The following is an 11649-nucleotide window of genomic DNA, read 5'->3' on the forward strand; positions in this document are numbered from 1 at the left end:
AAATATCTTCGTTATTAGGATAGGAAATTGAGCAGCAAGGGATGAAGTATTAAGCCCATGTTTGATTAACGAAGTGAGAATGCTAGAAGTAAAACCAAGTTTTGCATTCATTCAGACTAGAGTTTGAGGAAGAAATATTTTAAACTCTTGTGTCATACACGCTCACATCCTCATATCAGCAATTCTGCTTCTAACAACTTATCCTACAGATACATTTACACGTGGACAAATTAACAAAGAGGTATTATAAGGATGTTTATTGAGGTATTGTTTGGTTCATCAACAGGTTACTAGTTTAAAATGTGGCAATCTGTGCAATGAAATTTTAAAAGAAAGACTTTTTTAAAAGGACGCAGGCCAGTATGTATTCATATATGAACATCTTTGAAACACATTAAGTGAAAAAAATCAAGGCAATGAAATCTGTATGTAAGATTTCAAATTGGCTAGAAATAATACATTCATACATGTGAGCACGTGCACGGAAAATGTCTGAAGGGAAGCAGGAAAAACCGCTGGAGGGAGTTAGGATAAAAGGACAAAAAGTTTGGAATGGAAAAGAGTCTCACTTTTCATTGTGTATGGTTTTGTTCTATTTGAAATTTTTTACCAGAAGCATATACTTTTAAGAAGTCACATCACTAACTCAATAATAATATCTTAATATGACCTAATAAAATAACTTAGTTTGCCTGAAATCCACTTAGACAATTTTATTATCTTCATTTTTACTCTGCCTGAGATCTTTCAGTTCTCAACTTTAGCTATTCAACACGCCCTTGTAGATTCACTTCGACCCCAAGCAGCTCATAGAGCCATTTTTCCAAAAAAGCTAAGTCTGTTTTGTTTATCACTTTATCCCCAGCACCTAGAACAGTACCTGGTGCACAGTAGGGGCAAATAAATAATTAAAATATATAGCATATCAGATGGTGGCTAGTGCTGTGAAGAAAATGAAGCAGCGTCAGGGAAGGGTGAAGTATAATTTTTAAAAAGATGATCAGGAAAAGTTTTATTGATAGGTTGATATTTGAGTAAAGACTTAAAGGATTTAGTAAAGCAAGGCATGAGGCTATTGGGAGTAAGAGATTTCCAGGCAGAAGAGTCGCAAGTGCAAAGGCCCTGAGGTGGAAGTGTGTGGATCAAGCAACCTGCTGAATTTCTTTTAAACTTTGCACTTCAAATACACACAAATCATTCCTGAACTTAATACATGACTAGGAATATAATAGATTTGATCTACGGCATCATTTCTTTAATCCCCATGGCTAAAGACACTAACCTAGTAGAGAATTTTATTATCTCAAGCAAAAGGAGATTACTGTTGTAAGGGGACTGGAGCTGATGTTAGGAGCCCAAGAGAATAGGGGTGACTCTCCCAAGAAACCCTGGGTGATTCGTCTGAGAACCAAAGTTGCTTGTTCACAAGTTGCAGATATGCAGGGCAATTTTGCAAATGACCCTGAGCCATAAGATGTGAGCCCCCTTTTTATGGACATTATCCCAATAAGGACACCCAGTCCACACCCACCTAATAGAGTAATCTCTTAGCTCATTTTCCTGGACTCAGGTTCATATTGCCTAATTCTCAAGCCTGATTTGGGTTTGCAACTGGCTGGACTGGAATCAACAAACCTGTCCAACACCTGCTTCTCCAACACTGACTGTGAGGCAGAGCTTCTCCTCATTGCAATTGCACCTGGTTTCACTTTCTGTCCAGGCTTTCTGATTCTCACCTACTTCCTCGCGGATCGCATCCTACTTGACCTCCACATAGTTGACACTCTTGCCGACCAAGCCCCTTCCCAAAACTCTCACCTACTTTGGCTTCCATAACATAGTTTCTCACTAATCTAGGATCTTTCCTAGTCTCCTCCTTCCTGTGCTCCTCCCTTAAACAGCCATGTTCCCAGGGTCTGCTTTAACTCTTTTCTCTTTCCCCCTGACACTGGCTTTCACTTAAACGCTCATAACACTCTGCCTATATTAATCCACAGGGAGAAGTGAGGCAATTTCCGCCCCTTCCCCACCTCCACTGCAATTGTAACTTACAAATAACATCATCTGCTGAGCATTAAACTGAAAAGCCAATAACACGGTAGATAATGCTAACCACATCTAGAAAAAAACAAAGAGATTCTGGGGAAATACAAAACCGAAGCTATTTGTGTCTGTCCAAGTCAAGTCAAGCTGGCTTGGGAATACCTTCATCTGCAAGAAGCACGACTGGAGTGGGATTTTTAACTAAGAAAGCTGAAATCCGAACAATCATAGTTTGCTCTTCCCAAGGAAAGGCTCTACTAGAAGGACGTGGTGAGTAGGTGGCCTAGAGAAAGAGTAACAAGACAGTGCAGCTCTGTCTACGTGCTCAACACACAGACCAGAGGAGAAGACATTGGTGTAGCCTCACCTGAGAGCTCCTCTCCACGGTTCACACTCTGTTCTCACATCCACCCCCACCCCCAGCCCCACAGTTTGCCTGAAGTAAGCAGTCCACAGCCAAGGTACTTAAGAAAAGAATCCCACCTTTTGGTATGTGGGCAAGAAAGAAAAAGTTGAAAAGCCACCAACATTCCAGCCCCCTCCCCGACCCTGGTCCTCAGGTGGAAATTCTCCGTGGGCGCAGGCGTATGTCTTCTCAAGCTGATTGTGGCTTACTGCGGACGTGACGTTATTGGCTCTTCCAGGACCATGGTTCATCAGCTTGGGACTTCCTCTCTCACTTCTAGGGAGAGCAAAAGGAAGAGGTTGGGATCTTGAGACTAGGAATCCGGGAATCAAACCACCTGAGTTCAAGTCCCAGCTCGGCCACTTATCGGTCATGTGTCTTTAGCAAGTGACCTGCCTCACCGTACTTCCACTTTTTTGTCCGCAACTGGGGATAAATAGAGCATCTAACTCACATGGTTTTAAGCATTCAATGAGTTAACATATTTGAAGGGTGTGGACCAGCGCCTGGCTCAGAGTTAAATTCTCAGTATCATTCTAATGGGCAGGGAGGAGCAGGAGCAAGACCACAAATGTCAGCAGTTCTGAGCTCAGAACATTCCTTGTGCCTCTCCCAATTTCTGCTCATTAGACCAGAGCTTGCTTCTCACTGATTCTTTTCCCCCAAGGCAATTACAGCAGAAGCATGGCGCTTATCTCTCTCTGGTTATTTTTTTCTAAGACCCACGCAGAAGAGAGGAATCAAATGAATATTTGCTAAACTGATTTATCTTTCTGAGGGCAAAAAGTTTAATAAATTAGAACGTTCTTCCAGCTGGTTCCTGTGGAAAGCACAAAGTTACCTTCTGAATTATGATCTATTTTGACCTAAGTATTCCTGTCGAAATGCTGACCATTTCCATAGGCTTGTGTTTTCCTTTGTTTATTTGTTTGCTGTTTTGTTTTTATAAGGGAGAGAAACCATTTTTGGAAAATAATTCTCATATATAAATGAATCCTTCATTATTCTTATCCCAACCTCAAGTTTAGTTATACACAAACAGAACTTTAAGACACAGCTTCAACAGTATCTGGAAACATGTACATGAATATTCTGGACCAACAATTCAATAAGAATCATTCATCTCACTTCCCTGGCTTGGATTTTATGCTCACCAAGCAGCCTTCTGACTACAGCTTGTCTTACAATAATTTGTCTTCAGGCAGAGAATGTATTGAGTGGTGAACTTAAGTCTTCGGGAGAATTTAGTAGTTATATTTCTCACTCTAAATTAACAAATTGACACGTTGATTGTACATCAATCTCTTGTGAGTTAGGTGCATACAAAACAGCTCCTAAAACACTGGCTAGTTCTGGGGACATGAGCAAATTAGAGTTCCCTATCCTCTAAAGCTTCTAGAATGCTGTGGCCACACTCAGATGTGATTGCCATTTTGTGAGTCCCGACCGGAAGACCTCCTAGTTTACCTTTATAGCGTCTCCATTTGGTTCTTAGTTACAGCAGCAACGATCACAGTGACATCTCCTGCTTTGATCTCTCTCTCTGCATCTGCCCAATGGCTCCTAACTTAAATGTCCCACAGACATTTCAAGCTCAACCTTTCCAAGATGTAATTCATAGTCTTGCCCTGCAAGTCCATTCTTCCTGCTGCTCCTACAACTGTCAGGAAACCATAGAAGGGCTTTAAGCAGAGTAGTAACACGATCTGGTATGCATTTCTATAAGAGTTCTCTACCTGGTGCAGAGAATAGATTGTCAGAGGGCAGGAGTGGATCCAGGGGTGCCAGTTAGAAGGCTAACGCAGTCATCTAGGTCAGCAACGATGTTGGCCAGCACTGAGGAGGTGACATTGGAGACGGAGAGAAGGGACAATTTGAGAAATATTTGCAAGGTATGTTTATGATGATTGGATGTGAAAGGTGGGACAGATGGAGGTATCAAAGAGGACTCCCTGGTTTCTGATGGGTGGTGGGATCATTTACTAAAACACATGGAGGCAAAGCAGCAGGTTTGGGGAGGAAGATCACAACTTCTGTTTTGGACGCATCGAATTTGACACATCTCGGAGACTTGCAAGTGAAAATAGCTTGTAAGGAATTGAACTTAGGGTTGGAGAAATGGGTCAAAGATACAAATTTAGAAGTCGTCAACATATTGATAGTACTTGTATTCATGAGCATGCATAGGATCACCAAGGAAATGAGTACAGAGGGAGAAGAGAGAGAGAGAGAGAGAGAGGAGCTAGAGCAGAGAAACTCCAATACTAAAAGTCAAACTAATCTGCGAGATCTGGCAAAGAAATCTGAGAAGCAGCATCCAGAGCATGGGAGGAAAACCAGCAGGGGTGATGTCAAGAGAAGGGAGTGCTCTAGGAGGAAGGGCGTGGCCGCCTGTGTGGGCTGATGCTGAGAGGTCAAGTTGAAGTGTCTACAATCTTTCTCTTGGGAAAAATTCCATGATAGAATTGGAAACTGTTTATTTTAAAAAAACAACTCTCTGGCTAGCCATAGATTATGTTCTGAAGCACAATGTATATCTTAGTTACATACAATAAAGAAACTTTTCAAAAATGATTTATGCAGCACCAAAATAAGGAATTGAAAAAAAATTGTTCATTTAGAAAGGTTGTTATTGCAATGTCAGACATTTAAATGTTTTCAAATATCTCAATGTTTGGCATCATGTAAACCAAATGGGCAGATGTTTGGCAGTCTTTTTTTTTTCATGAATCATTTAGCATCATGTGCAAAACTAAAACTTTCCACAGCTCACTGACCTACATTCCCATCTTTTTAACTTAAAGCCAGTAGTTGCACCTTGATCTTTTTGGTTTACGCACTGTTGATTTCTTAAATCACTTACAACACCATTTGTCAGTGTTCCCAGACTCACAGATAAAATATCACATGCCTTCCCTCCCACCATGAAACCAAATCCAGATAAATTTTGACTCAGTAGCATAAGCCCTCTGAGATCCTCATATTGGGCTTTCCTTGTTTCCTAGGTGACGAAGCTGTGCAGCTAGTTACTATTCCAAAGCACACAGCCAGATTCCCAACACTCTGATACATTCCATTTTCTATTCAGTTTCATCCCCGGGAGAAAACTCGGGGGTTATACGGAATTGCACATTTAGACTTGCCCTTCTGGCAAACATTAATAGGATCACAGAATCACGATGCAGAGGGAGACCTAGGGAACTCACCGAATCCATCCACTCGCCTTCAGCAGAGCAACAGTTAACGCAGCCCGGAGGAACCAAATAATCCTCATATTTAAAAGGCAGCTCCTTTCCCCTCCAGAAGAGAAGATTCTATGACCACCAACAAACAATTCTCAGTGCTTAGCAACCTCTACCTTGGGAGAATCCTGGGGTGAAACGGCATCAACAACCATCACAGTAGGAGATTGCTTGTCAAAGATAGACTGGGAAGAATATGACCTAATTCACCTAGAGATGATTCAGATATAATACTTTGAATTCTGGAAAATATTATGGAAAAAAAGCATCATAGCACAGCCAGTTCTCAATCTAATGTTTCCTCATTAGATTACTCAGCCAGGAAGAGTCCAGGGGTCACTTGGGTCAATTCTTGAGGGGTTGTGGGAATTAACCACTGTCACTCAGTGTACCCTTTATTCATGCTTGTTCTAGTAAGTAAATCTCCCAGTGGGATAAAACTTAATTATTTGAACCGTGTCTGCTCTGTTACATATTCTGCCTTGCCCATGATGAATGCTTTAATAAAACTGTAAGTCTTTTTTAAAAAGAAAGTGAACATCTTTGAGAATTTTTCAATTTCCCCCAAGGGATTATAAAAGGCATCAGAACGTTCATAGCCCATGTGCCTATCACTCTTTCAGCAACATTTGCAGAATACCTACTGTGCGCTAGGCTCAGTGTTAAATGCTAGGCATAGATGCGTCTGTTGTAATGACACTCACCATATGTCAAGCACTATTAGACCGTGAAGGCATAATGGTGAGTGGAATCATTTGGTCTTCACAGAGTTTATAATTTAGAGGTGCAAAGAGGGAATGATCAAAGACCCACACAAACAAATATAAAATGGCCACTTTAGGGTCCTCTGAATGCATAAATAGGGGAATCCATCTAGTAGGGGAGGCAATGATGATTAAGAGGTGGTCTGATGACCAAGCAGCAGTCATCCAGGTGAAGATGGGCCAGCAAGAGTATTTCAGAGAGAGGAACTAGCATAGGTAAAGGTTCTGTGCCTGGAGAGGGAGCACAGTTGGTCGTTTGAGGGACTAATGATGGCCAGTGTATTAGAAGCACAGAGAACGCAGAGAGAAACAAGTGGGGGTGGCGGCAGTGGTGACACATGGTTGGTACAATTCTGGTCTCCGTTCTAAGAGCAGCAGGAAGCTATTGCCATCCTTTAGGCTGTGGAGGGGATGACACAGCCAGATTTGCCTCAGAGGAAGAGCTCTCTGGCTACAGTATGGCGACTGGGTGAGAGAGGCAGGAATGGATATGGGAAGCCATTTGAAAGACTAGTGAAATAAGCTAGCCTAGAGAGGAGGGAAGAACAGACTAAGATGACGGCAGTGGAGCTGGAGATGAAAGAAAGATTTCAGGGCACTTCTAGCAAACAGAAATGCCAGCGCCTGGTGAGGAACTGATAAATGGTTAAAGGAGAGAGAGTTTTCAAGGATGGTATCTAATCTCTGGCTTGCATACTCGGACAGATGGTGGTACCATTCATTGTTATGAGAACAGGGAAGAGAATCATGGCAGGGGTGAGGGTGGGAGGGTGGAGAGGGTGGGGGTGGTGATCGTGAGTTCAGTTTGTATAACTTTAATTGGCAGTACCTTTGAGACATCCAGGAAGGACGTGTGCCAGGGACGTGTGCACACACAGGAAAGACCACGTGAGGACACAAGGAGAAGATAGCCATCTGCAAGCCAAAGAGAGAGACCTCAGGAGAAATCCACCCTATTAACACCTTGATCTTGGACTTCTAGCCTCCGGAACTGTAAAAAGCTAAATTCCTGTTGTTTGAGCCACCCAGGCTGTGGTATGCTTTGTTACGGCCGCCCTAGGAAACTAATATAGGCAGTTGGAGCTGGGAAGATTAGATCACTGAAGTAAAGTCTGAGAGGAGGACGGAGGGCCAACCTTTCCAAGTCTAGATCATTAGTATGATGGTGATCCTATTTATGGTGACCTGGCCACAATTCCCAGAAGACATGTCTACCTTCACAGGGGCTCAGAGGGCAGTGTCCTGAGTCTAGGGTTTCATCGTCTTCTTAAATTTCTGCAGCACTTTTCCAGAGGTTTTTGCGCATTCCGTCTCATTTCTCACCCCAGCAGCTGGAGGGGAGTCGTGGGCATGTTGTAGGATGTCTGGCCTTGGACTCCAGGTCGCGTCCCTCAACCGCAGGCTGAGAGTTCCTGGGAAGGCTCCAAGGCAGGGCAGCTATCTCCGCTCTCCCTTATCAAAGCGGAGTCATTTATATTTTACTGAGATTATTTTCCAACTCAACAGTTTAGCTTTAGTTTCAGCTATCCCATAGCCATCTGCTCCCCTTATGCCTGCGTGTAAGGCTAGTGGCTTTCTTTGTCTAAGTAGATTTGTCAATAGTTTATAATTTTTCTTGTCATGATCACAATATTTATTTTTCACATCAGACAGACTCTTCTGGAGACTTGGAAGAAAGATTTTGTGCGTGTATCACGTCTCTCTTTAACCTGAAATTTTTGTTTCTGGAAAATCTTTTTAAAAAAAACAATTAAATAAAAATGAATGAACAAAACTTCCTAAACCAACATGTATTCCAGTTGTTTGCTGTTGGATACCCTAAATTCATATTCCACTTAAAGAACTATATTAGATCAGGCTGGACTTAGAGCCAGTGGTCCAGAAAGTTTAGCCTCACGCAGAAGAAATGGCCCAGCTTCCCTCTAACTTGAAAATCAAACCAGGCAAACTCAAATCCCACTCCCTGGAGATTTTTATTTCTATCTGTTTTCAATCTCTAGCCCTTAAAGTTCTTATCTTAAAGCTACTTATCTTCTGTGGTTCAAAACCCCTGGCCCCCTCCGAATTATTTTTGACCTTCTTGATAGCCAATCTCTTTCTTTCAACAGCAAAATTGATACACTTGTTTATCATCAGATTATTTTGAGATTTTTTTTCTCCGGCAAAGAGCTTTGATATTCCAGGCCCACCCTAATGGCTGATGGGACCAAGCACCTGTCAGGTGTCTGATGGGGTGTCACAGGGCCCTCTGAGGAAGGTGAGGCTTGGTGGGAAGGCCAGTCCTGTCCATGGGGCCTGGAGCAGGATAAAGTGCTCTCTCCTGACCTTGAAAGTGCCATTAGGCCAGCCACTGCTTCTGGTTTGTTCCACAACGTGTCCCTGGAACCCATCCACCGCCTGGCCCACAGTGAGTGCTCAATAAATAAATGGATGAATGGCCTTGTTTTCTACCACACCAACACATGCAACAATATGAACAAAGACTCAAACGAGTATTGTAGATGAAATACAATATGACAGTGCTGTTCAGACCTGTCTGAGGAAAAGGATGAAGAAATCAGTGACTTCTTGTATTTATGTGCTTCATTGTTTCTGGAGCGCTTTGAGGCTCCTGTGAGATTCATATCAACAGCCCCAATCTAAGGAGGACAGAAGTCTCGCCTGGTTTTCATGAGGATTAAAGAGATCACGTAGGTAAAGCCCCTACCACAATGCCTGACGTGTCGTGGGAGATTTTTAAACAATTGATCATCTATGCTTTTCCTCTAGTGACATGATGGATTTGAACCTAGAAGTCAGGATTCCTGGCCTGTTACACTTCCTGCCATACCTCAGTGTTCCTCCCACTCTGTCCTCCGACTGTGATGGGAACATCTTTAGGGCAGCAGGCAGGGCACCCTAAGCAGACTGGTGATGCTCCTCTGCCCCCTCCTTACAGGGGTGAGGGAGAAGGGCATTGTACCCCCGTGATGAAAGTGACCAATGCTAACTAGCTGGAAATCGAGCCCGGGAACCATGTAAAGGTGATGGACCAGACACCCACCATGATCACTACAAAGTCCTCATGCCGATTAACTGCTGACAGCTCTTTTACCAACCGTGACGCTCCCGGGGCCTGAGGACTGAAGTGGGAGCCCACGTATAACTAGACTATGCCTGCTCAGAGGGAAAGTGATTGCTCTTCAGACTTCTTTTCCCGATAATAAAGGCATCACTGCTTTGCTATCAGACACTATACTGATGACAAATGACAACATTTGTGTCCCCTGTGGCCGGGGGGACCTGAATCAATGCATCATTTTGAGAGGTAGCCCCGGTTTTTCATCTGGTCTGACCTTTCTCTGGATATTTGAGAAAGACTGAAACAATTTAAGTAGCATCTCATTTCCTGCGGCCTTCCTTCTAACGGCCGTGCTGCTTTCACCCTGTCTTCTCTGGGCTTTTTCTTAGTGCCATCTTCCGGAGGATGTGACTGGCCCACCCTTTAGCCCTCCAGGTAGATGACATGGGCTCCATCCACACTGCATGGGTCACCTGGCTCCTCCACTCACTCACTGGCTGGCCTAGAACAAGACACTTAAGTCGCTGGGGTTTGGTTTCCTCGATTGTAAAATGGAAAAATAAACCCACTTCCCAGATCTTTGTCGAGGATCAAATGAGGTGACAAATATGAATTGTCTCTACACAGAATAGATAAGGACAGGTTCCCTTATGACTGTAAGAATAACAAGATCATTATACTTACTTCTCTGGCCAGTTTTATCACTCCCTTTAATCTGGTTTCATTGACACTGCATTTGTCCTTCTACTTTCCAAATAGCTATAATGGTCTATCGATTTCCTGGAGACGTCATGTTTATGCAGAAATGCCTCACTATTGTCCTTGCCGTGCTGCGTTCTGCCAGTCACCCAGCTTTCCTTCATCCACCTCTGATCGAACGCTTGGTGCCCTCCCCTGCCTCACAACTGCTGGGGTCTCCACTCAACTGCTCTCCTCACCTCCACCCCCATGCTGGGGCTGCTCCCCTTATAGTCACTCAACACATGTTTATTGTTCTGGGGACTCTTCCAGGTGTTGGGGATGAAGCAGTGATCAAAACCTGGTCCCTGCTCTCACGGAGGTAACATTCGCAGAGTAGGGTTGGGGAAGGAAGAGCAGGTTGTTAGTAGATGCATCTATTATATGTTGAGTGTTGGTAGAGTTACAAGAAAGAGCAGAGCACGGTAAGGGGATTCTGTGATGTAGGTTTAGTTGGGAAGGGCTCTCTGATGAAGGGCCATTTGAACAGAGTCCTGAAGGACATGTAGCAGGAGGCTGCAGAGAATCTGGGAGAAAGTATTCCAGGGAGAAGGAACAGCAAGTACAAAGGCCCTGAGGCAGAGGAGGGCTAAAATCTCTCTGCCTAAGAGAGCTTTCCCTGACAGTCCAATTTAAATTATCTTCTTTCTTTCTCATGGTGCACTATTCTTCATAGTGTTTATCTCCATTTATGCTTTATATATATTTGAATATATAACTTACTTGTTTAATTAGTCTCCCCCTCTGGATTATAAACTCTATGAAGGCAGGCATCATATCTGTTGCTGTTTTCCCTGACTTGTATATCCAGAATTCACTCTCCTGTCTGATATGTAGTTATTGGATGAATGGATGCATTTACAATGGTCATCAGTGGCATCGTGCAGTAAATCACTCCCAATGTTCCTTTTGCCTCATGTGAGAATTTTCTTTTAGAAATCAGTACATACCGGGGAGTCTCCCTTGAAGAGCCGGCATGCTCCTTTCTTTCAGCTAATGAGCACCAGTTGAGTATAATATATCCATTTCTGTTTTGTGTGCAAGGAATTTTACACTCAGAAGGACAATTCAGTTAAGATTTGGCATTGCGTGTTTACCTCTGTTTTTTCTTGATGATAAGATTGCACTTCAGTTCTTCTTTTGTTACTTGGATCCCTCTTTTGTGTAATTTAAGGTGAATCAAAAAGTAGTGATATTTAGGTAGGGAAGTAGGAAGGAAGAACAGGAGGGAGAGGAGAGTGAGAGAGAAAAGAAAATATATTCCTTTTCATGAGATCACTTGTTGCCCAGAATGACACTGCTTTGCAAGTTGAGACTTGGCACATGGCTAACTCATGCTCTAAATGTAATGACAGCTGCCTGTGACCTGTGGTGGGTGTGGATCAGAACCCATGC

The sequence above is a fragment of the Equus quagga genome, chromosome 6 (genome assembly GCF_021613505.1).
Source record: "Equus quagga isolate Etosha38 chromosome 6, UCLA_HA_Equagga_1.0, whole genome shotgun sequence".
NCBI lineage: Eukaryota > Metazoa > Chordata > Mammalia > Perissodactyla > Equidae > Equus > Equus quagga.